The following is a 27104-nucleotide window of genomic DNA, read 5'->3' as shown; positions in this document are numbered from 1 at the left end:
TCCTAGGAATTAAATGAGGCAGGTTCGGATGAAGAACTGAGGTCCACAGTCACCAGTCACGAGGCACTACATATCTGGATGCTGTGCAGTGTTGCCCTATCTTCCCTCCAGAACTCAGGTGCTTCCCTGGATGGTATGCATTCTGGCTGAGCTCAGACTTGCTCTATAAATTACCTTAGTCAAAGAGTCATCTGACCTGAGGTCACACCGCTGGCCAAAGGCAGCTCACACTGTTTGATGTGGGGTAAAGGTGGGGCAACTCAAGGGTCTCCCCCAGCTCCAGAGCACCTGGTGGGATCAACTGAGGTCTCAATTGCTATTGTCTCACATTCCCCTTTCTCTGGGCCCAATCCAACTTTCTTCACTTCTCCACTGGTATTGTTCCTCCACACAAGTCCCAATAAACTTCCTATACAATCTCAGAAAGCACTTCACAGAGAAACCAGCCTAAGTCAGTGAGTGATAAAAACAGGATTCAAGCCCAGACCCTCTACCTTCAAGGTCCATGCTCTTAACCAGGGAAACACCAACACCCACTGAGGAGTCAGAAAACAACTCTGACAGGCCTCAAAAGCCTGGGGCTACAAAGAGGTCTTAGTAACAATAACAAATTTGCTGCATGACCGATGGATCCCAGCAACCTTCTCAGTCCCTCACATGTGCCTGGGGTCTATAAGCTGTACTCAATACCCATCCTTTCATGGCCTTCTACTCAGGCATCTTGATTGATGGCATGGACCACTTAAAATGCCACATTCCTGCCCAGGATACATTTATCCACTCTTTTGTTTATCGTTTGTGTTGTAAAGAGGGTGTCATTGCTGTGTTTACAGTGATTAAGGCATAACAATATGGGACATGTACAGTGACAACAGCACCATGCATCTTCAGTCCTGAGATCCTCTCTGAATATGTAATAAAGATCAAGACAGATAAACAAAAGAAAAAATTACATCCAATATGTCATTAAGACAGGAGATGAGTGTGTGCAATTCATTTTGAAATGATGTACATCAAAAAATGTTTTAAGAGAATTTCAGTTTGGACACTTAATTAGGTAAGTTTCAATAATCAGAAAATTCTACTAAAGCAAATACTTCATCCTTCATTGCAAATAAACATACCACTCCTGCAATTTAAGCAGACAAGTTCACAATTTCCCATAATCAGGCTCCTCAAAATATGATTTCCCCTTCTTTAATTCCACAGATTCTTCCTGGTACCAACAGCCCCAGTGCAGGCACTCACATCATCCCTCACTGACCCTGAACCATCAGGGTTCCATTAGATCCCATATCCGTAGACAACCACCTTAGAAGTGAACCCTTCACTTTGTACACAAGATGAAGGTGTTATTCCTCCAGATTCTAACTCAAGCAACAAACTGTTTGAAGCCTGACCACATGCTCTAATCTTTTTCCTGCTACTCTGGTTTTTATATAAAAGACACTATATTGCTCATATGCTGAGTCCATCCATCCCAGAAGCAAAAGCTGCAGGCCAAATGGGAATATATAGCACTGGACTCTCCAAGCCTTCTGTTTAATTTGTGAACATAGTATTACATGGGAGAAAGTTATACAACACAATGATTTTTAAACCTGTACCAAATAAAACATTTCATTTTTCTGGGAAACCAGACATTTCAGATTAGCAGGATTATCTCAAATGAACCCAGAAACAAAAGTACTGGTTTCAATCCAGAAATAATATCCGATCTCACTTTATCAGTACCAAGGTGGACTTGATTCAGAGAAATTTTACAAGGTGGTTTAAGTGCTCATTTAATAACCTCAAGGGTAATGATGCATATTCACTAGTGGAGCTGGTCAAGGTCAAGAGCTGAGATAAGACTTACTGGAGCAAGTAACCTCTTCAGGAACTGTCATGTGGGGTCAGACTCACAATCTTCTAGAACAATATTCAGTGACATCTGATAGCAATATCAATTGACAGGAAATTTTCTACCAAACAATAAATGACTTGAACAATGCTCTGTGAAAAGAGAATAACCCTGTATAAAAAGACCCAGATAAAGAGAGAACAGCAATCAAAAGATTAAGTCTATTTATCAAATATGTCCATCTTCTTTTTTAAATTGTATAAATATGTAATTCACCTAAAGATTTACTCTGGACCATCTGTTGAAGAAGCCAGTTTCTCTTCTCGGGGTGAAAAGCAGCTCAAATAAATACCAACTATGTAAACTTAAACTTTTCTATTTATGCTAAACCTAATTCTCTCAGTTATAAGTGGTATTCCTTGTTCTGACATTCTTGGATCTGCAGGAAATGTTCATGATATTGTAGGCTTCAGTGAATCTCCCTTCAGATTTCAGACATCCTTGTTCAAGACCATAAGCATTCACATAGCTCTCTATTATTCTACAAAAAAAAAAAAATCTCCTCTATATTTATGATGTGCAGTGTGCTTTTCAAGATCTTTCCAATTATGTCTATCTTGAGATGCAGGCCCAAACTTTCAAGGTTCAAACACCTAGACAAACCTGAACTTAAAGTTCAAACTCCTGGACAAACATACTCATAGCCTTTAAAAACCCCTATTAAGAAATATAATTGAACTCAAGAATGTGTTTGAGTGTAATATACATCAATGAAACATTTAAATGTCATTGAAAATATTATTACATATGTAATATATAAAACACCTATTCTAAAATATCTCAATATATCATATATTCACATATATTTTGTTAGGCAAATTAATATACACCTAACAGAGATATATCATACGACAATATTCTCTCAACTATATATAAAATCCATTATTATCACTGTGCACTAACAACTGTACTATAAAAGAGTTCCCTCACTCAATAATATTTGCAGCATGTCTTCCAAAGACTTTATGGGAACAACATCTGGATTTAAAACCCCTAGTTCAATATGATCAATATAAAAAATAAGGGGCTAGAGTTGTGGCTCAGTGGTAGAGCACTTGCCTGGCATATGTGAGGCTCTGGGTTTGATCCTCAGCACCACATATTAATTAATTAAAGATTCATTGGCAACTAAAAAAAATGTTGATAATAATTTGCATGAAGCAACACCAAATTCACATCTTTGTGAATTTGGTAAATGACCAAAGTGAATGACTCCTCTTTGCCTTCCACATGAGCATCTTTTCAAATGACACAAACAGTAGGAAAGTCTAATTCTGCAGTCTTTAAATCATTGTTTCATATATATACATATATAAATATGCATACACATATGTACATATACATACATATATGAATCACTGGTTATGTAAGTATGTTTATATATGTACTTAGTGAGTAATGAATAAGTACAAGTATTTCTTCAGAGATAACATAAAATATATAATCTATATAAATCTATATAATTATATAATGTATATAAATCTTTTTAGGTAAAGCCTTTTAGGAATCTTAAAAGTGCTATCCACTGGGGGAAGCTGGGTAAAGGGTATGAAAAAAATTCTACACTATATTTTTACTACTTCCTGTGAATCTATAGCTATTTCAAAAATAGATTTCTTTAAAAAACTGCTACCAACTCATTTTTAGTCTTAAGTAAATAAATTAAGTACAATTATGTCCAATTTTGAGAACAAGTAAAATACAGTCATATCAAAATAGGTTAATTTATCTAGGGAACTCTAACATACCACAAACTCTAATAACAAAGTTCCTCCCAAAGGTTATTGGATTCTAAACTTCATTACATCAAATTTCACAAGAAATGTTTGAAAGTCCTGAGAGCAATGATCCACAGCTACCACACCAGGGGATCACAGCCAGAAGAAGTTGAGTTAAGATAAAGTTGGGTGAGATAAATGGGCATCTCTGTTTGGTCTGTCATGATTTTTAAAGTGACTACATATCATTCCATTAAGTATTTTGTGCTATAGAATATGCTGGCCACTGTGAAGACCACAAAAGAGAAGCTCAAGAAGATTGAGGACCCACACAGTACAGGAGACCAACATGAACACGTGAAATAGTTATAGGGCAGTGCAAAGCAGTAAGCACTAAAGTGATCAATTACAGTATGGAATTCACTGCCTAAAGTTTTGGCAGCAAAAACATTTCAGTGCTTGAACTATATTTTCTTCTGATGTTTTTGGACGAATGCTTTTGTTTCATTTCTCAATGCATTTTTCAAGGGAAATTATCTGATCTCATTTATCTAAATCGTTTGAGACATTTCCTATCCGCCTTCTCTCCTTTCCCTGGCAAAGAAGCTCAACTTGTAAAAGTGCAAACGTGTGAGCTGTGTGTTTCTGCTTAATCTGTTAATGCTCAGCAATTTTCTAAAGGCGATTGTAATCAGTACTTTAGCAAACTCCCTACCATGAGGCCCTATTCTCTGCTAACATCATGAATGCTCATCTCACATTCCTAAGGACACAGTCTCCAGAGGTCAAAGGAATGAAGGAATTTGCAGAGCAGTTCAGCTGCGATGTCCTGCTGCAGCTGCAGTCATGCCACACATGACGGAAGGGTCTCAGAGGTGTAGGCATCAACACTCAAGGTTCCATTAAACTTTCAATCCAACTGATAGCCTCCCTGAGTCCTTGCATGCTTCACCAAGTAACAGTTTCAGGACTTCATTCTCAGTTCATCTGGGATGGAGGGTGAAAAATCCTGATTTAAGTACACTAGTTATATTCCAAAAGGCCTTATAAACAATAGATTTCCATGCTGAAGAGCACAAGAAATGAAAGAGCTAATCCTGTTCCTTTTTGATATCAGTTCAGATACTATAATTGATATGATCCTACTCTTTCAACAATTATCTTTCCCTAAATCCATAATACCATTTTTTTTAAGTCTTATGGGCTGAATGGACACCAAAATGAGAAGCCTCGTTTCTAGCCTTAAATAAAGCAATATCCAGACATGCCTGGGTGCATTTGTTTTTAAATGACCCAGTTTAACTTCTTGAAGGAATGTAATCACCCAGAACAAAAGATGAGGTTTTTCTGAAAGTCACTATTTTTAAAATAGTAGTCTAACAAGACTCACCATAATTGCCCTTTGTATTTATTTCAATTTTCCATAGCATTATGTCTGTAACAGAAAACAAAGCCTGTCTGCTATACCAGATGATTCCATTTTCCGCTACATTTGGGTCAAGCCCACAAGAGGTACACTACCTAAAACGTAAATGACCTTCTACCATGTTGTCTGACATGTTATCCTGAAGGAACATGTTCCGTCCCTGGATACCACAAAATAGTTGTACTCAAATGATGAGAGAAAATTAACCACCAGCTCTATAAGTAAATAAATACATAAACAGCTCAAATACAAAAAAAAAAAAGATATCAGTCTTTGGGTAAGAAAATCTAATTAGATTTCCACATAAAAATCCAAGTTCCTTTTACCACAAGTCTGGTTTTGCAAGAATAGTTGTTATTGTTTTAAAAAGCACCATGTAAATCTCCAAAAGAAAAATAATATAAATTTTAATTCTATTTAATTTTTTAAATAAAATTAATATGCCATTTAATCATTTTTCAGATAAAGAAAAACAGCATCACAGAGTCAAGCCAATAGCTGAGAAACAGACCTTTCAAAGGGTTAAAAATGGTTGACTGGAACAAATGTTTGTAACGGAGTATGCTGCCCATTTATTTTCATATTATAATCAACATATCTGAGAAATGCCTTACGCATCCTAAACTGGAAAGGCTCTATTGGAGCTTCAGTTTTCAGCTATTATTCATCCTTAAAAGTTCAATTCTAGATGAAACATGGTTTCCAAGGTATCAGCACCGAAGAACCCACCACAACATTTTAACTCTGGAAATTTGTTGGCCAGCATTCTAATTATAGAAGCTAAAAATATTCAGCATGTAGGCTTTGGGGGATCACCCATGGAGTGAAGAGCAGTGTAATCATTTTCAAGGGTTCTCCAGGTCTGGCGTGTGTTACTTGGGGGCACAGATTTAATATGAACTATATAGCGAAATGGGTGATCTCAAACTGCTGGCTATTAGACTCAATTTCTCAATCTAATGTTTGATAAGCCCTGTTCCCTACTCAATTTTAGCAATAAAAAAGTACAAGTCCTAGAGGAGGGAAAAATGGAAAACACAGTTTGAGTCACTCCGACTAAGAGCTTTTAAGAAAGATGCTTAAATGAGCTGTTCATTCATTCAGCCAACGAACATTTACTAGTATGCCAGGAACTGTTCTCAGTGGTGGCACAATTCAACCCAAGAAAAAAAGAATGGTGCAGAATCCAACAATAATAATAACTACCATATGTATAGCTGTTTACAGTTATAAACAAGGTTTCATAAGGATCACCACTGGTCCCTTGTAACTCCTTTGTGAATTAGATTTTACCAATATTTTAATAATGAAAAATACAAATACAGATGATTTTTTTTAAATCAACTAGTAAAATAAAAGAGCTGGATCTTCAACGCACATACCCTCCAAATGCAAATCTCCATCAGTCATTGTGCATACAACATTACAAGATGCTCTACTTTTGTGTTAAGCACAAGGACGTGTTGTCTGGGTTTTGTTGTTGTTGTTGTTGTTTGTTTTTTGAGTTATGTTAAAGCTTTTTTGTAGATTTTCGACTTTTAAAGGACAGGGTTTCATAGATCTAGACTATGACAGTTACAAGTTCAAATGTTTCTAATCTCTTTACTCACTTATTAGATGGAAGCAATGGTGAATGAGTTTGCCTGTTAGCTGAGTTTTCTAAATAAACAAGAGAAATTAACTCCTTGGGTATTAAAACCTTCCTTACTTGGGATAAAATATTGGACAAAAACTTTATGAGCAAAAAACCTGAATGACTTACACAAAGAGTATAACCAATAAACATTTGAAATGGTAACATGAAAATGCAAGTTAAAATCAGCATCAGCAGAGTAGATAGAACAAGTAGATCAGGAGGAGGAAGAAGCAGAGGAAAGGGAAGGTACCAGGGAAGAAGGCTGGTCCAATTATGTCAAGTACATGCACAAATATGGCACAATGAACCCCACTGTTAGGTATCATTATGATGCACCAATAAAAGAGGAAAAAAAGAATGTGATACAACTATACATATACCAGTATAGCTAAAATTAAAAAGAAAATACCAAGTGTTTGTTAAGGAGACAGACAAAACTCTTATACAATGCTGATAGGAGTGTGAATTTGTACCAACTTTGAATAAAGATGCCATCTACTAAAACTGACGCAGCAGTTCAACGCACAGCACACACAACTGAACTTCTCACATGTTTACTAAGAGACACACAAGAATGTTCACAGCAGCATAATTTCTAACAGCCCAAATCTGGAAACAACCTACAGGTCCATCAAGAATGAAATGGATAAATACATTGTGGAATTCTCATAAGGTGAAACAAGATAGAGCAATAAGAATAAATTTTGTGAGACTCCTCCTGGTTGCTTCAAACCATTGCTTCACAGAAAACCAGGATGAGTCTCACACACATAATGTTTACCAAAAGAAGATGGATACAAGAGTTTATACAATGTGATTCACTGATAGAAAGTTCAGTAACAGATAAAAGTAATCGATAGTTTCAGAAGTCTGAAGTTACCTTGGGGGAACTAATGACTTGCAGGGGAAGTGGAGAGGAGGCTTCTGATGCTGGCAATGGCTTAACATCATGGTCTTGGTGCCGGTTATATTGATATATTCACTCACGTATATCACTGAGCTGTTTACTGATGACTTAATGACATTTGCAATTTTCTGAATGTATTTCAATAAAAAAACTTAAACTAGGGCTAGGGATGTGGCTCAGTGGTAAAGGGCTTGCCTAGCATGTATGAGGCCCTGGGTTCAATCCCCAGCACCCCAAAAATAAAAAATCAATAAATAGGAAGGAGGGAGGGAGGAAGAATAGAAAGGAGAAAGGAAGGGAGAAGAGAATACAGTAAAGTAGTGCTATCAGTTCTACACCTAAATAGTCCTTGACCACCCCACTTTAATTCTTTACTTCTGTTTCCAGTACTTTGTCTAACTCTTCCCTTTCTACCAAGCTGTCCTATGGGTCTTTCAATGTTCTCCAACTATCTACCAAATCAGCCCATTTCTGTCTTCCACTTTGCAATGACTGTTTACTATGAGAGCAGAGACCTTATTATCTATCCTATTAGAATTTATGTGTGTTAAGATTAAGCAGACTCTGAGAAATCTCCTAAGAGTGAAGTGAGTCCTCTTTAATGTATGTCCCTTTTTTGTCCTCTATTTTGCCTGCTTGGAGATTTTTTACTGAAGAATATGTTAAATAAATGTTGTACGAGATCCTATCAGTGACTGCTAAATCTCCAGGCTGAAGCTAGAATTAACCAACCCAGAAGCCCAGGTCCCTCAAGTGTACTTATTTGCAAATAGTATAGAGAAGATTATTCAGTGAGTACATTAACAAAAACATAAAGAAACTGGCTGGGGTTGTGGCTCAGTCGTACAGCATGTGCCTATCATGATTAAGGCACTGGGTTCTGTCCCTAGCACCACATAAAAAAAACTAAATAAACAAAATAAAAGTATTGTGTCCATCTATAACTAAAAAATATTGTTTAAAAAAAGTAAAGAAATTAACAATTGAAGACATTATGAGCAGCTTTTCTAGTTGTGTCACTTACAGAACACAACAGTTTTAAACATAGTACATCCCCTTCTTAGTTTGCATTTTTAATAATTTTTATTTTTTAAAAAAACCCAAAAGTATAATATTTATGTAGAGTTTTTTTTAAGATTTCTAAGATAGAAATTCAAGTTAATTGAGAAAATCCTTTTTCAACACAATTATCCACAAAGGAGAAAAAACCCAAAATATAAGTTGGTGGTTATTTATTTCCTTTAATATCCTAATTTCATATAACTGTTTCTTGTGTGAATTCTACATGAAAAAAAACTATTAGTTCTCAAGATTGGAGCTAATATTGGTATACACAAACTGAAAAATATTTACTAACTAGCAAAACACCCTCATTCCAGAATCTGAAATAAAGTCAAGGCAAGTGGGCGCTGCTGCTGAGTGGAATGAACAGAGGGGAATGGAGACCATCACTTTACAGCATGATAAACTTTTAGTTTCTCGAGTGTTTTCTGCTGTGACTAAATGGACATTTGTCCATTTCATGACACTCATTCAATAATTATGTATCACTAGTCAAAATATAACACGTCCTTTTTTATATCCACCAATAATTTTCTCTTAATTTCAAGAAAAGCAAACAAAGTTCTCTGTGCCTTAATTTCCTCATCTTCCTACTAAACATAATAATCCCTTGCATCTAGTCCATTGTCAAGAAAGAAGAACAAGATTTTGGTTCATGCAAACAACTCCAGATGAGCATGGTTTCATCATTACTATTTCTACCACACCTTTTTGAATACATAACTTAGTTCGAGGTAAGTAAGACAATATATTAAGGAGTAAAATTATAAACATAATGAAGAAGACCAGAAAAAAGTTTTCTCTCTTATTTGCCACAGCAGATTAAACAAAAAAACCATCACCATTTATACCTTCATCATCTCTCTGATGCCTGTTTGAAATGCCATTGCACTGAGACTAGAGAAATGCACAAAATTCATTGCCTCAAAATCATCATGACAATAGCAAGTATGCCTTGAGCTAAAATAAAACTGGCCACCTGTACTAATTTGTGTCTGTGTGAGTGTATGTGTAAATGCACATTAGACAGAACAAATGAGCAAAAGGGAATCCATCTCTACTACTGTAAAAATAACTAAAGGCAATCATTACTAAGGATATGAAATACCTTCATGTTAGGACAGTAGCATATTTTCCAATTGGTGACATATCATATCAAGTGTTTAAATACTGGAAGAAAGGCAATATGTATTTGTAATTCAGCTTAGACCAGAACTTTTATGAAAAAAATTATTCTCCTCTTCCCCTACAAAAAACATTCCCACGAATGCAAAAGTAGTAAGGTCTACTTTTGTAGTCTCACTAACTTCTTGGATGTTCCATAACTACCCATTTTGCTAAATAATTCCCTATAAATTTCATAAATTATAAGTCATCCTAGGAAACAGCATAAACTGAGGTCTGTGTTCTGCTTCTAGCTTCCTTTGTACTGCTTCCTTCCATTTAGCCATCAAAAAAAAAAAAAAAAACTGCTTAGAAAGTTTGATCATCATCAGATTTTCCTCTTCTCAGTCAATTCTTCCCAATCCCAATCTTATTACCTATCAACTCCTGTTTTAGAGTTTATTCCTATTGTATAAAATGAACACAAAGAAACTTCAAGTAACAAGATGATGATGAGCCTCATCACATTTCAGTTGTGGTGAATTCTCTTAGGACTCCTCTCCCCTAACAGTAGTAGTCCTCTTGGACTGCAGCGCCCTCAGAGGCAGGCAGAGAAACCTGATTATCTCGATGATTCACCAGCTAACGTGTGTATTTCCTTTCCTTAAGTGCTGTTTTCCTTTAAGATGTAAGCTATGGCCAGACTATCTTGCTTGCTATCAGAACCTCAAAATTGTACTTGCCAGAGCTCAGTAAAAAATGAGATTACTACCAAGGCATGCTGAATGTTGTCCCAAAGGTTACCTGATGTCTATCCCATTTTTTCCTCTAAATACAATTGCCTTTCACAAGATATTTTTGTAAATCCAAAAAAATAATGACACTAACATTTAAAGTTATTTTATGGTGACAAAGGAACTTAAAAAAAATCACTAGAAAATAAAGAGTACAATCGGATTGGCTAAAATTATATATATATATATATATATATATATATATATATATATATCCCCAAAACAGCAAATTACACCTCATTTGGAAAAATAAAAAAAAAACCAACTCATTTTTAGAAGCACTCAACCACAAATTGTTAAGGGTTTCTTTAGAAGTTTTCTCAAACATACCTAGAACTATCAAAATATTCCATCTTATCCTTCCCACCTCTACCCCTATAAATGCCCTACAACTCAATCAACAGTTCATAAAAGTACTATTTTCCCATCTCTATCTATACATGCAAAAGTTTTATGTCATTTTACCTAGATACTCTAAAGTTAAAACAATTCAGTTGCAAGAATTAACACAGAGACCAGAATCCTATCACTACTTTTAACTTTAAAATGAAAGTAAAAGTTTTTTCTCAGTAATGAAAGCTATAGAAAAATAAAGACACACTTCCTTTGAATGAAGTTATACTAGTACCCTCAATCTAACTACAAAATGACCATGAAATTATTTAAATGTTAATAGGATAGATGCAAAGAGGAATTCTTACAAACAGTTTCAAAAGACATTACATTGGCCAAAAAAAAAAAAAAAAAAGCCTGTAAATACTGCCCTGCATGGAAGACTCTATTCAAAGTCAGAATGAAAATAAACCCTAATAGGCAAAATACACTTTAATTCAGGTACTATTCCAACTGTAAGTCTCAGATACAAAAAGGAGGGTGGAGGAAGTACAGTACAATGCAGTGCTTCTTAGGAAAAAGCAGTTCCAGAGTTGAGACAAAGTGTGTTTAATACAGTCCAGTGTCCATGACTTCTAATTAGGAGCAACTTTCTCCAGCACAGATGTGAAAACGGGAGAAGTGGGAGGGTAATTCAAAGCGCTTACTGAGCTTCAGTCCAGACTAGAAAGTTTGCTGCAGGCAATTGTGCTAAGGTAGGGCCCTGAGAAGGAATAAAGGGTAGAAAAAAGTTTTACAAAGAACTGATAAATGCTCTACAATGTTGGTATAGAAGTATAACTGCTTTCTTCTACATCTTTCATAAGTTCAGGGTTTTTCTTTTGTTCTTTTAAGAACTTTTTCCTTTGTAGTGCTTGCTGCAGATTGCTGATGTAGTTCCCAATTCCTGCCTTCCTTTAGTGACTATTACTAATAGACTGCCAAAGGCTGAGTGAAATGCACTTAAAAGAAGAAAGAAATCACCTATCTTTGCCAAGATGCACATGCTGCCCAGTACCTGAGGAAGAGCTCTGCTGTCGCTGGCCAAGAGAAATGCCAGTTTAACCTCTGCCTCCTCCTTCCAAGTCCATTGCAAATAAATGTGTATGTGCCACTTGCAGAGAATCTGCCTGACTCACCCCCACAGTCTTCAGCGTGCCAGAGATGTGAATGCTCGGTACCGGTACAGGAGTGGTCAGTGAAGTGGGGGCCGCGGCCTCGGTGGCACTGAGTTCCCCAGGCTTCCCCCTCTGATGTGTCTGGGTATGTGTCCCCCTCGCCCCCCTCAGGCAGGTGCCTGGCCGCACTGCGACCACCCAGGCTCACGGGAACACACGTGTCACTGCGTCCGAGCCAGCCTGCCGCGCATACTGGCCCCACAATCCTAGTAACAACATCCAGTTATGCGGAGGGGGCTAGGCGGTGGGAGGGAAAAAGACCACCACAACTCTTCCTGTAAACGCTAAGAAGCGGGGGGAAAAGTACTTTTCCGCGGAAGCAGCCTGCACACGTCTCGGGAGCCCAACCCAGGGGATGCCCGGCCCGCAACTGACCTCTCACTCCTCCCCCCCAGCGCGCCGAGGCCGCCTGAGCGCCCTCCAGGACCGGCCCTCAGACCCCTGATTGCCACCGTGGTGAGGCTGGGGACTTGGCCGACCCACCCGCGGTTGCTCCGGCCGGGTACTTACCTCCTGGGATCCGGCTTCCGTCGCTCCTCCAGTTTGGCGGCGGAGTGTGTGGCTGCAGCGGCCGCCGCCGCCGCCGCCGCCGCCGCCGCCGCTTTCGCTGCCACCACGGCCGCTGCCGCCACCAAAGCGCTGCCCGGCGCGCCGCCGGGGTTGGAGGCTGGGGGCCCGCGGGGTCCTGGGAGGCGTGGGCCCGGCGCGCAGCGGCGCAGAGCCGGGGGAAGTTGTCGGTGCGAGGCACGGAGCGATCGGGACGCGAGTCACCCGCTCCCAAGTAGTCACAACTTTGCCGCCCGGGTGGGTGCGCGCTCTGGGGCAGAGAGAGGTGAGCGCGACAGAGCGGGGCGAGGGCGCTGAAGCGGGAGGGTCTTCGAAGCAAGCTCCCTTAGAACCTGAACCTCCCGGGAGGAAGCGGGAGAAGGTGGCGCGGGGGGGGGGGGGGGAATGTCTACACGGCCCGCGTGGTGCGTGGCGAGTGAGGGTGTAAGGGCGCGGGCGTCTACTCTACTTTGCCTCCTGCAGCTCCTGCATATTTATGGGGATCTCCGATGTAACTGCCAGTAGCTAACACTGCAGCAGAGGTGCCCAGTCCGGGCGCCCCTCGGCAACAAACCGGGAATCGGGGAAGGCGGCAGCGACTGTGCCGCAAGCGCGAGCCCGCGATCCATATTTAAAGCCGCGAGTGGCCTCGGCCGGCCCCCTGCCCTGCCCTCGCTCGCTCCCGCCCGCCTGGCCCCCACCTCTCCCAGCCGCCGCTCGGCGTCAGCCGCCTGGGCATCTGCGGCGGCTGGGAGGGGCCTCGAGCCGCGCCGCCTCCGCTGGGGGCTCCGGCTCTGCGCGCCGCACCCGCCTGCAAAGGACCGAGCACTGAGGTCGCGACCCGCCGCCCTCGCCTCCCGCGGTTCCTTCTCCCGCGACCTTAGCGGGCTGCTAGGTCCGTCGTACTTTTGAGCCCTACTCCAAAGAGTTCCCTGCTGGGGAGAGCCTGAAGTTGCAAGCATTTCCCAGCCCCAGATCATTCTTGAAGCTACTTTATAAAACTTGAAGTGTATTGGAAGGTAGAGTACTGCCAGCACCCAGTATAGGCAACATTAAATCTTCAGCAAAGGATGTCTGGGCACATCGCGGTTCTCAGGCTTGACCTTCGTTTATGTCACTAATTGCTTCTGTCTTCTTCTGGAGTTAGAATTCCTAACACTCTTAGTCATCCAAGGGGGGTTCTTGAAATTTCAAAATGATCATGACTATTTACTCTGTTCTTAAGTCCAATTAATGAGATTTAAGTGCCCTTTGCCAGGCAAATAATAATAATATCATATCAGTGACCCAGCACCATTATGATCAGTTAAGTAAGCCATTAAGATATGACGGTTGGGCTTGGGTTGTGGCTCCGTGGTAGAGCACTTGCCTAGCACGTGTGAGGCACTGGATTCGATCCTCAGCACCACATAAAAATAAATAAATAAAAGGTATTTCAAAAGAGATGAACAGACTGGCAACACAGACACAATCTAATGTTCTGAAAACTACAAAGTAGCCACTTAATGGATTTTAGCCACAATGTATGATTCAAGTGCATATGAATTTTCTATTAATGCACATTATATATGTTTGGAAGTCACTGATCAAATCGCACTTTCAATTGTAGCCACCAAAACACATAAAGCCCAAGAAAAATAATTTTCCATACTGACTGGCTGCTCCAGGTTCCAAAACTTTCTTCAATACAAAGCTATAGATAGTAAGATGCGCAGAGGGAAATATTTGGGATAGAAGAGAAATAAATTTAAGGAAGAGTTTTTTTTTCAATATATCAAACTGGAAGAGATCCATGATGCCTCAAAAGGGCTGTGGAAGCAGATATAGAGTTCTTAGTTTTCAAAAACCTATATGTTTAAAATCCCTAATCAATGCTTCAAAAATACTAGGAAACACTAAGCTGCCTGATGTCTGAAATTAAAATGCACTTATGTCATATGTTGAGCTGTTGTCACATCTGGATCACATGTATGTTCACACATTCTACATTTCCCACTGCAGTGACATGGGAAATTCAAAACGCAAGATAAAACAAAATTGAGCTTTAAAACTTTCCCTTAAGTCATTTTCTTTTCTTTCCAGACTACTGTTAAAATTAACTGTCATTTCCTGGACACAGTAAGAATCAGCAACCCCAAAGTAAGTTCACAGGCAAAAAGAAATCACTTTTGTATTAAGAATTTGCCACTGCTATTAAGAAGTTTTTCACACTGTGGATTATGTATTTCAACATAGCTGGCAATTTCTCATTATAATCCTGAACCAGCCATGAATAGTAAGCTTTGGTGACTGTTTGAGAAAGGAAAAGTCCAAGAAACACATTTTCCATGCATTCTGCTGCAAAATCTGTCAAAATGTCTTCAAACAAACTGGATAGGTAACACTTGGGAGGCATTTCACTATCAAGATTGGCAAGATTTTACCCTGAAAGGGGTACATAGTTGGTGAAGTAGGATGGGGAAAAAAGAGAATGAGAGCATTCTGGAAGGAGATTTGCAATGGGTCTTAAATTAATAAGGAAAAGAGTTGTCTTTGGCAAAGATCCAGAAACCTCTGTTATCGGTCTCACTACTTGATGTTTGCTATCCCACAATTAAAAGAGCATGTTCCATTTCCTTTCCTATTGATTATTGCTCAGTAATTGAGATACATGTGTTTTTCCTTTGAAAGGTAATTGATTAACTTTTCCTATTAACTCTGCATGTGGCCACCTTTCCTTTTGCTTTTCCGGGTGAGAACAATGAATCCCGAGATTCCTTTTTTTTTCCCCCACCAACCCTAAAACCTGTGTTATGGACTTTGAGTCTCATAAGTCCAAAGAAAGACTTATTTGTTCTTTTTGTTTAGGAATTCACACCGGTTGATGACAAAAAGAATGAACAGAAAATATTGATGGCAGTAGAAAAAAACAGCTTATAAGTAACCTTTACTAACAATGGTTTGTTTACTTTTTAATCAATAACTCTCTGTGCTTAATGACTTTCTGCAGTACCCACCCACTATTTAGCTTATTAATCAAGTTTCTTTCCTATCTTCCAAAGTCCTAATAGGCACCTAAGGAAAACAGAAAGAACCTTTGGTTCAGTAACAAGCACCATCTAGTGGTAGCCGGTGATGAAGCCTCTTGACAACAGAGCTCCAACTAGACTGACTGAAGTTTTTTCATAGGTATCAAAAGCATTCTTGGTCTCATATAAGCATGGTATTCTATGACTCTAAAAGAAGAATGTTGTATGTAGTAAAATAACACAACTCATAAACTCTGTATTGATTATTTAACAAATGTAGGGTGTAGCTCTGAACTGCAGATAGGATTATTATTACAAAAATTTCTCAATATTTGTGTGGTTTTTAAATAGGTCCTTAAAAACTTTTGCATTTAAGTTTCCTCATTACATAAAATAAGAAGAGCAATGGTTTGTAACTAAATAATTATGTGTAAAGCACTTTGTTCAACATATAGCAAAACCCATAAACACACCTATTATATTTGAATGGTTTTTTCATTATTCTGTTTTATGAAGACAAAAAGTAAAAACATCATTGCATGTTTATCCTGGAGTTATAAAAATTATAACATTCATACACTTTTCATACTGGAAACTAAATAGAAAGGTGGTACTAGGTATGTTATATCTTGTTACTATAGACTTGAAAGAATGATCCGAAATGTTTCTCAATATCAAGTACTTTTTAAATATGTGACTCATTGGTAGAACTCTGACACATATTTGCTATACAAAATAGAGGTTTTCTTTGTGCCCATATTTATTTTGACTTGTACATGTTTTGTTATTAAGCAATATTATAACAATGATCATTGAAGTTGTCATCCTATATCAATTTAGTCAACCACTTCATTACCTAAGAGTAAGAAAAAAAATCACTCTTTTTCTCATTCTTTAAATAACTTGGGATGACACTGAAGATAGATAGAGGATAGATAAATAGGTAGATAGATCACTAAAGGCCTCATTATTGTTTCACTTATACTCCAGAAAGTTCATATCAACCTGCCAAATTCCTGAATAAACTCCTGAAATTTAGGTTCAACTAACCTAAATTTATAATCTACATTTCTTTATACAAACCCAAGATTTAAAAATAGCTGCAACCCCTTTTTATGAGACAAGAAGGAAAGTGAAAACATTTTTGCAGGCTGTCAGCATGGCATGAGCTGGAGAAATAATTTTATTTGGCTAAACATGTGTCATAAGTTGCTTCACAGTTTTAACAACTAAGCTCTCAGCCATATCCAACTATTATTTTAAAAACACATGCCTAAAATCAAATATTAGAAGAGACTCTTCTAAAAAACGGGAGCCTATCTCTGTTAATGTCAAGCAATTTATTCAACCTTTCTGGGCCTCAGTTTTTTCAGAAGTAAAATCAGGGGACTTCAATTACCCCAAAATTCAGTAACTCTAGTAGGATCAGAATAATTTCCTCTAATAAAATCCGAACAATACAGTAATAGAGAAACATGCAAATATTTCAGAAGTGTTACTGATGCATTTGTCATTGAATACTCTGTTTAGTAACCTTAGGCCAGTGTTTCAGCCTCTTCCTCCTACAGGAATTCTCCCATGGATCACAATAACACAGGACACAGGTCTCTGTTTGAAATGGGAAAGGAACACATAAAACAAGCTACTAAGCCACTAAAACATACATGTGTTCCTAGTTAAAAAGATTGTCTGGTTTTAGGTAAGATAGTGGAGAATTATGTCAGACTTCTCTGCCAGGATGGACGTGTGTGTGTGTGTGTGTGTGTGTGTGTGTGTGTTTTCACACCAGCAGCTTCCCAGACACAGACAGGTGCTTGTTCCTTTGTATCCTGCTGGCCTCCCACCTCCTTGGGAGATGAATAAACCCAGATGGCAGGCTGTTCTAAAGCCGCTCTTCCTTTTCTGCCTGTGGACTGAGTCATGTGGATCCAACTGTTCCATTGCTTGGAAACAGGTTTCCCTTCGGGCTGACCCACCACTGGATCAAACTGGACTGTAACCATTCACATCCCACTGATCTGCTCCTCAGACCTGACCTATTCTGGAAACCACAACACCTGGTTCTCCTTGCAAGTAACAAAACAAATGACTCTCCAAGTACACATCTGCCAAACTGATGAGCTTATGGAAAATGCTGAAGGATGGAAATCCGAATGTTAAAAAGTTGCCTCCTTTTTCTCCCTCTCTTTAGGGAAAAAACATTCTGGACCAATTTTCTCTTATGGTTTTCCAGTTTCATACTGCTGCTCAAGGACTGTTCAGTTCCACACAGAACATGGAACAGGTTTGGGTCATCCACACAATCAACAGGTATATATTAAGAACCTATTTCCTTTGTGTCAAGGACTCTTCCAGTTGCTGTGTTCCTAGAACAAGCCAAGTTCCTGCTTTGTGGAGCTGACAAGTAAACAAATGGACAAGATCATTTCCACTACCTTCAAATGCTAAATGCCAAGAAGTGGCATACGTACTGCAAATAGCATGACCAGCCATCCCAGCTTCCAGCCCTAGTTTATTCCTCTTGTTGTTCTCAAATGATAATGATAATTCCCCTCGTGATCAAAAGTGAAATATTGAGGAGAAATTTTAGATCACCCCAGTTCTAGGAGAAATAAACCACAATGATGTGAAGGAGGCTGATGGGGAAAGAGAGAGCTGCTTTCAAGTGTTGTTAAGGAAGCCATCTCTGGGACAATGGCTGCACACAAATCCGGATGACCAGATACATAAATATGAAAATGTTTGACAGCAACTTGGCAGAACAAACAGCACCTGAAAGTGCCTTACACATAGTAGGAACTTAATAAGTACCTCATTACTTGTAAGATGATTGATCACATTTATTCTTTTTTGGAACATTTTAATGTTAACTAAGAAGAAAGGCTTCTTAACCAGAATATATATTTTATTAAGACAAATTTCAGATACCACAAATTAAGACATCATTCTTCTTACCTGATAACTTTTAAAACTATAATTACATATTTATTTGCATGTGCATAAAATATCTGTTAGAGGATACACAAGCAAATAAAAGCACTATTTGCCTCCAGGGAGGGAAAATAGATGACTGTGGAGTTCACACAGGAAGGAAGACTTTTCATTGAATTTTTGTACTTTTTTAAAAAATTTTAACCATGTGGATAGATTGCTTATTTTTTAATTTAAATTTGAAATTAAAATATATAAATAACCCCAGTTACATGCCTAAAGACATTTTTTAATGTGTGAATAAGTCATTTAAACAGTAATCCATATGATAGACAGTGAGATTAATATCTTTACAAACTGTGACACAGTTTGAAACTATGGCTGGTGAGATGCCAGTGACACAATAGCTAGACTGTGGAACCAACCTAGATGCCCTTCAATAGATGAATGGATTAAAAAAATGTGGCATTTATACACAATGGAGTATTACTCTGCATTAAAAAATGACAAAATCATGGAATTTGCAGGGAAATGGATGGCATTAGAGCAGATTATGCTAAGTGAAGCTAGCCAATCCCTAAAAAACAAATGCCAAATGTCTTCTTTGATATAAGGAGAGCAACTAAGAACAGAGTAGGGAGGAAGAGCATGAGAAGAAGATTAACATTAAACAGGGACGAGAGGTGGGAGGGAAAGGGAGAGAGAAGGGAAATTGCATGAAAATGGAAGGAGACCCTCAGGGTTATACAAAATTACATACAAGAGGAAGTGAGGGGAAAATAATACAAGGGGGACAAATGAATTACAGTAGATGGGGTAGAGAGAGAAGAGGGGAGGGGAGGGGAGGGGGGATAGCAGAGGATAGGAAAGGCAGCAGAATACAACAGACACTAGTATGGCAGTATGTAAATAAGTGGATGTGTAACCGATGTGATTCTGCAATCTGTATATGGGGTAAAAATGGGAGTTCATAACCCACTTGAATCAAAGTGTGAAATATGATATGTCAAGAACTATGTAATGTTTTGAACAACCAACAATAAAAATTTAAAAAAAAATGCAGAGGGATTAAAATAAAGCATTATTTTATTTAATATAAAACTTTAAAAAAAAAAAAAAAGAGATGCCAGTGACAATACTGGAATGTCTCGCCCTTTCATGGTTATTGGATGTGGTTGAGTGCCGACACTATTCCCTCAGTGCCTGTCTGGCTTCCACTCAAATTTGAGTGTGTAAACAAAAACATATTACAATTTTCTTGCACAAATAAAATCTGTACACAATTTTAAAATAACATTTTATCAAGCAACTTGATTGAGCAGGTTAGTTTTCAAAAAAATCAAAATTTTTTTCCAGTATTAAAGCAATGTAGTCTCATTATTTTTAAAAGTTATAAAGTAGAAATAGATGGAATAGTAGTGAAAACTATCCTTTTCAGAGAAGATCATTTCTATTTTGACACATTTCTTTGCATGATTTACATTTCTGGTTTTCGGTTGATTGATTGTATTATATATTAAAAAAGTTGGTGTGGTTGTTGAGAGTAATTTTGAGTAAGAACAATCTCTCTTGGTCTAAAACATAAGCTTTAAGTAATATGGCTAGAGCTGGGCTTGGTGGCATACATCTGTAATCTCAGTGATTTGGGAGGCTGAGGCAGGAGGATTATGAGTTCAAAGTCAGCCTCAGCAACTTAGTGAGGCCCTAAGGAACTTAGTGAGATTTTGTTTCAAAATAAAACATAAAAAGGGCTGAGAATGTGGCTCAGTGGTTAAATGTCCCTGGGTTCAATCTCTGGAACTCTTCCCCCCTCCACAAAAAAAAAAAAAAAGAAAGAAAAGAAATATGTCTAGAAAAAAAGGTAATTAATCTGAATTGGTTTCATCTTTTCAGATCTAGTTAAAGACTACTGCACTCTTAGCACAATTCCAGAATTTCCCTTAACTTATGAAAATTCAGAGGAATAGGCTCTCTGATAGCATTTTCCACTATCTAGCAATGAAAATATTGATAGCCCCACTAACAATAACAATAACCAGCACCTACAGTACTTTTGCCATGTTCCAGGGTCTATTCTAATGAATTAACTCATCCAATATTGACAATACCTATTGTTGGTAGTGGCTATCACTCTCACCTTCAGAAGAAGCTACATGGCTTTCAAAATTCCCTACGTTTCATACATGGTCAACTCTGTTTCAGATTGAGTTTGAAGAAGTTTGGAGTTGCAGTTGGCCTTTGTCTGGGAACACAAACATCTGATCCAGAAGAGTGAGCCAATTGTTGGGGAAATCCACACAATATCAGACCTAAACTATATCTACCTCTTAAATTTCAACAGAACCTGAGAGTACATATATAACTACATCAACATCTAAGATCTTGGCTGTCCAGACACAGAATGTTGGACTTTGGAGATACTATGCTTGGAAACAATATTTATTTATTTATTTTCATGGCTACATTTTATTATGGCTATTTGGAATGAGATTTTGGTGGTGTTTTCTTCAAACTAAAATTACCTTTATGTGCTTTCTATCCATGATCCATGGGGCACATAGTAGATGTACAACATATAGATTTGAAGGAAATTAATACTGTCTCATGAACCAATAACACTACAATATTTGCTTATACTATAACTCTCCAACTTTTGATTTTCATTCTAAAAGAAGTAGGGAAAGGAAATCTTCTTGGTGTTCTGGAGGGTTTTGTTTTCTTGCTTTGGGTTTTTTGGTTTGTTTTGATTTGGTTTTTGGTACTAGAGATTGAACACAGAGGCATTTAACCACTGAGCCACATCCCCAGCCCTTTTTATTTTTTATTATGAGACATGGTCTAGCTAAGTTGCTCAGGGCCTCACCAAGGTGCTGAGACTGGCTTTGAACTCACAATCCTCCTGACTCAGCCTCCCAAGCTCTTTGGATTACAGGTGTGCACCACCACACCCAGTACTGAAGATCTTGTTTTGGTATCTAATTAGTGGACCTGGAACAAGAAGTCTTCATCCCTAAATTAAATGTTGAGGCTTTTATCTTTGTTTATAAAAAAATAACATTTCACTTAGAGTTATAGGGAAATTAGCTAAAAATGCCAACATATCTCCTTTCATTCAGTAATTCTTATTTAAACTCAAAAAAGCTTAGAATTTAGCAAAATTTTGTCAGAACATATATGTTCTAGCATATGTCATGGTAAGTCAGAAACTCAAAGAAGGAGATTATTCTAAAATTATTGATACATAAATTCCTTTTCTCTCAAGTTTCCATCTGAGTATTTGAGTAACTTTGATCCAAGGAAAGGAACCCCCAAATCACTTCATGGAACTGACATTTGTTCAGTTTGGTTTAGCAATGTCTTGGAACCAACAGCCTAGCATCCTAGTCCAGGGAAAGTGTTAAAATAAACTCAAAAGAGGAAAAAAGAATAAGATGCAAATGAAGCAAAGTCTAAGAATGCTGGACAGCTCTCTCTGTCCAGTCAGTGGCCCTCAAACTCTATTAGTGTTTTTTTTTTTAATTAAATTAATATACAAAAAGTATTGACTCTTTACTTAACACTTTGTCTATTCTGGCAAGAGTAAAAGACATTTCACTTAGGGAAACAACTATTCGAAAGCTTCTGCTGACACTGCAGTTACTATTTGGAATAAAGTACAGAGTAATCAAGTAGATGGAGGTGATTTTTCAGAGAATACCAAAGAAAACATTACATACTAGGTGAAGTGGTGCTGTGCTAACAAATTGCTTTAATAATCTTCCTATAGCATAGAACATCAGGCAAGGAAAATGGAAACAGTCCAGTTTCATACTAAAAAAAAAAAAAGTTAATCCAGTAAACTCAATGCTGCACTCAATAATTAATAATAGCTACTTTTACCAAGAACTTCCTAATTTTCATAGAAACCTTGCGTGATAGTACAAAAGTTATCTCTATGCTGCAGTTGAAAAAACAGAAATATCAAGTGACTGACTTCAGGTCATCCAAGTCCCAATGTTATAGAACCAGGATTCTGAATGGTCTAAGTCCATGCTCTATCCACTAGGAGCCTGGAACAAGAAATTCATTGTCTTCATTATACACCTTGGAGACACATGGAGGAAGTTGAGAATACTTGGTCCCTGGTCCTTGGATAGTGTCTGCACTGCTTCCCTCCACACTCTTTCCTCCCCACACACCCGTCATCAGTGGGTCTAGCCTGCACTCAAAGCCAGGTTAAATTTCCCTAAAACGCTATTTTCATTACCTTCCTTCCCTCCCTCAAACAACAAAACAAACAAACAAGAAAAGTTCAATAGTTCTTCCTCAGTCATTGAAAGGAGTCCATTTTGCTTGAAGTTAGTCACCTTTCATGACCTGGTTTCAACTGGCTGTATTTGCCACTGATCCCATGTGCAGGACTTCTCACCATTTCTTAATCACATATTTTATGTTCTGGGTCCCGGTCCCTTGCTCATGCTATTTATTGTACCAGGATTATTTTCTCCATCTCCAACTATTGAAAGCCTTGTTTTTAAACATCCACTTCAGATTGCAACCTAATCCTGATTATCTTCTCTGCTGAGCTCAGCCCTAAAGGCCTCTATCTCTTCCCTGCTGGTAACCTTAGGTTGGGCCACTTCCATGTCACTTATACCATCACCATGTATTGAGGCTTTTGGTATATTTTCCTTTTTTCTCTCACTAAACTGTAATCTCTATAAAAGTAGGAAATGTGTCTTAAACATTTTTACATTGTTTAATCTCCTTTAGTACAGTCCCTTGCATACAATGGGCACTTGTTTAAAACCGAATAAATAAATGGAATAATGAATAAGTTAAGAAGCCTGCGGCTGGGTGGGAGCCCCTGAGCGGGTTCAGTGGATGGTGTGGCCTTTGCCATGCCTTCGTCGCCACTGAGGGTGGCAGTGGTGTGCTGAGTAACCAGAATCAGAGCACGGAGGCACACAACATCCTCAGCAAGCGGGGGATTCAGCAGCGTCCTGTCCTTCGGAACAGGAACTCACATGAAGCTCCCAGGACCAGCACCTGACAAGCCCAATGTCTATGATTTCAAAACTACATATGACCAGATGTACAATGATCTTCTAAGGAGAGACAAAGAACTGTATCCCTTGGGTTGCCCTTAGAGAACCCAGGGGGCAGCTGCAGGCAGGTGTGATTGGTGACAGGCATGTTGCTCTAACCCCCTCTCTGTAGGGACATGTTTGGGTGAAGTGGGCCCCTTTCTCTTCTTGCTGCCCACTGGCAGGTCCCAGTGCTAGGTCCATTTGAGGCAGTGGCCATGGAAAACATACATGCAGACAGATGTGAAACCCACATTGACATGGTCAGGCAGAGGCCCTGACATAATGTGAACAAAGGCACCTAGGTGGGGAGATAGCACCACAGAGTGCCCTTGCATTCACACTGCAGGGCTCTAACTGCCTCCCTTGCAGGTGGGTACCTGCATGTGCACTGACTTGTGGTCTGGCTGCTTTTAAGGTCTCTCTGGTTCTTGGAGGACCAGATGAAGAAGGCCACGTTTTCTACCAAATAAAGTATGTTAGGAGCAAAACAAAAAAAAAGAATAAGTTAAGGTTAGATTTAGTTAGTTAACAACTATAAGTTATTGTATAAATTAGTTCAAATAGAGAGAGAACCCCCTTGAAAAGTCAGTTTGAACCCCAAAGCACTTGGACGTTTTATTTTTCTGTGGCTATTAATGTAAAAGTCATCTCTTATGTCCAGTCATGAGCTTGAGTAAAATAAGGATAAGTTTTCATGAGAAATTAGACTTATACATACAATTTGCTCCTTGTTTTAAACCATTCATTCAAAAGATAGTTGTGGAATGCCTATTATGCACAAGATCCAGCAAAGTACTAGAAACAGAGTAAAGCAAGACAGCCAAGGGTACTGGCTACATGGAGCTTGAATTCTAGTTTAAAAGAGAGGCAATAAACAAGTAAACATAAAATAATAAGATAAACTCTACCGTAGAAATTAATAGTGTAGTTCACATGAAAGTAATGAGGTTCAACGCTTGAGATTTGCTGGTTAGGGAAGGACTAAGGTAGTATGACATGAGGTTTGGAGAAGGAAGCAAGAGCCAGATTTTGTAGGGCTTTGTAGAATGAATTTAGATCTTATTCTAAGAGCAATCAGAAGCTACTGAGCAATTTTAAATAAAGTTGTCACATGATCAAATTTAGGGTTTGGGAATTTCATTCTTAGAAGTGAATGGAGGGGCTGAGGTAATGGCTCAGGGGTAGAACACTTACCTCGCACATGCAAGGCCCTAAGTTTGATCCTTAGCACCACATAAAAACAAATAAATAAAATAAAAAGTTATAATTTTTTTAAAAAGAAGTGAATGGAGAGGCTGGGTGTGGTGGCACAAGCCTGAATTCCCAGCATCTCAGGAGACTGAAGCAGGAGGATCACAAGTTCAAAACTAGCCTCAACAAAAGAGAGGTGCTTAGTAACTCAGTTAGACCCTGTCTCAAAATAAAATAGAAAATAGGGCTGGGGATGTGGCTCAGTGGTTTAGTGTCCCTGAGTTCAATCCCTGGTACACCCCCCCCCCCAAAAAAAAAAAGTGAATGGAGAACAGATTGGAGATGAATGAGAGTTGGATTAGGGAATGCTATGATTTGAATGTTTGTCCCTCTAAAACTCAAATTAAAATTTGTCATTGTAACAATCAGCATTAAGAAGTAGGACCTTTAGGAGGTGATTAGGCCATGAGGGCTTCACCTTCCGGGGTGGAATTGATAATATCATAAAAGAGCAAGTTCAGGTCACTCTTGCTCCCCCTCTCATTGCCTCTTACCATGCAATGATGCAGCAAGAAGGCCCTCACCAAGATGCTGGCACCTTGATCTTAGACTTGCCAGCCTCCAGAACTGTGAGCCAATAATTATCTGTTCATTATAAATTAGTCAGTCTCAAGAATTCTATTACAGTAGCACAAAACAGACAAGACAGGAGGTGAGTGCTGAAGATGGACAGAAATGGATAAATCTGAGAGACATTTTGGAGGTAGAACTAAGTGGACTTAATTGATTAGATGTAAAAGTTCAAAGAACAAAAATATAAGAATGACTTAAATTTTGACTAGGAAATGGTGACATAGTCTAAGATGGAAGCACCTGATGAAGAGAAAATTAGGAGAAAACAAAAATCACTATTTTGATATTGGGGAAAGACAACACTATTTTGAACACAGTAAGTATGAGATGCCTTTTAGACATTGGATTCTAATCAACAACTAACATCACAAAAAAAAAAGTTGCCATTTTACTAGTTACACATTCTCCCAACTATATACTCACTTTTTCTTTGGCCAGCATGGCAGACTATATTCTCAAAGACAATGTCAGCAACATGTCCCATTTCCACATCCTCTTCTCCAATTGACCTTGCCAGTCCACTGTGTGAAGAGGCAGAGTCTAATTCTCCTCTCCTTGAATATGAGTGAGCTTGAAACTTCTTTGACCAACAGAGCAGCAAAAGTAAGGCTGTGTGTTTGCTGGAACTGTCATGCTTGGAGCCTTGGCTGCCTTGTAAAATCCAAATACACTAAAGCTGCCATGCCTGGTCCTGAATCACTTGGGAGTGTGTCCACAGGGAGAAACCACCACATACAGGCAGACTGGTTGGCAGTTCTAATTCTTCAGGTCTTCCCAACAGACATGTGAGTGAAGGGGCCTCCAGATGATTCTGACCCCCAGCCATCAAATCACACCAGCCCTCAAATCTTCTCAGCTTGGAATCCTAAACACTGGAGAGCAGAGACAAGCCATCTTGTTGTGCCCTATCTTAACCCACAGAACCCATGAGGATAATAAAGTGATTATTATTGTAAGCTCCTACATTTTTTGATAGCAGCAATGATATCCTTAGCAAGATGTTCAAACCAAATGTTATTTCACTTACTCAAATGAAGGTTGAATAACTGTATTAGTAGTAACTATGAGAAAGACAAGGAATCTGAAGTTCAGACATAAATTTGGCACTTAATTCTTCTAAATTATGTTTGATAGTAAAGTACATTCAAGTTTGATAAAAGCTAGAGTAAAAGGAAGGCATATTTTAAAACTCTGACGCATATTTCAAATCTCTTGATTCCCCTTACATTCCATAAGTAGTTTTCCTGCACATATCTCTAAGTTCAGATAAGTGGAGCTACAAATAGAATTAGACTGCTTATGGATAAAATTCGTATGCATGACAGATGGTAAGGGAATTGGAACACAAAGTTGTTTGTTTTCAAAAACAATTCTCTCTATATTTTTTCTTTTTAACACCTTATATTTTCTCCTCATCATTCTTACAAGAAGTGTAAAATAGAAGAATTTGGCCTTGGCTAATTAGAATGTTTTTTTTTTCCAGAAATATGTTGACTTGAGAACTATTTTAATGTAATTATATTAAATTTTGAAAGTAAATTATTTTCCTAGTAATTAGGACTTTTTATTCCATAAGTGAATAATGTCCATTTATTTTGCCTCTACAGCAATTAGAAATAGATACTG

The 27104-nt window shown here is 38.4% G+C and overlaps 1 protein-coding gene across 3 annotated transcripts in view; it reads right to left on the bottom strand.

The window, feature by feature from the left end:
- Slc4a4 (solute carrier family 4 member 4) overlaps window positions 1-13265 on the bottom strand; it is a 335968-nt gene extending 322703 nt beyond the window's left edge. For all 3 annotated transcript variants that reach the window (XM_071614333.1, XM_027950854.2, XM_071614332.1), the window contains exon 1: window positions 12611-13265. The gene's annotated coding sequence lies outside the window, so the exon portion shown is untranslated. The remainder of the gene's footprint in view (window positions 1-12610) is intronic.
- Window positions 13266-27104: the final 13839 nt, after the last annotated feature.

Source organism: Marmota flaviventris, chromosome 7 (assembly GCF_047511675.1).
Source record: "Marmota flaviventris isolate mMarFla1 chromosome 7, mMarFla1.hap1, whole genome shotgun sequence".
Taxonomy (NCBI): Eukaryota; Metazoa; Chordata; class Mammalia; order Rodentia; family Sciuridae; genus Marmota; species Marmota flaviventris.
Note: the sequence above shows the minus strand (reverse complement) of the source record. Positions and strands in the feature narration are given on the sequence as shown.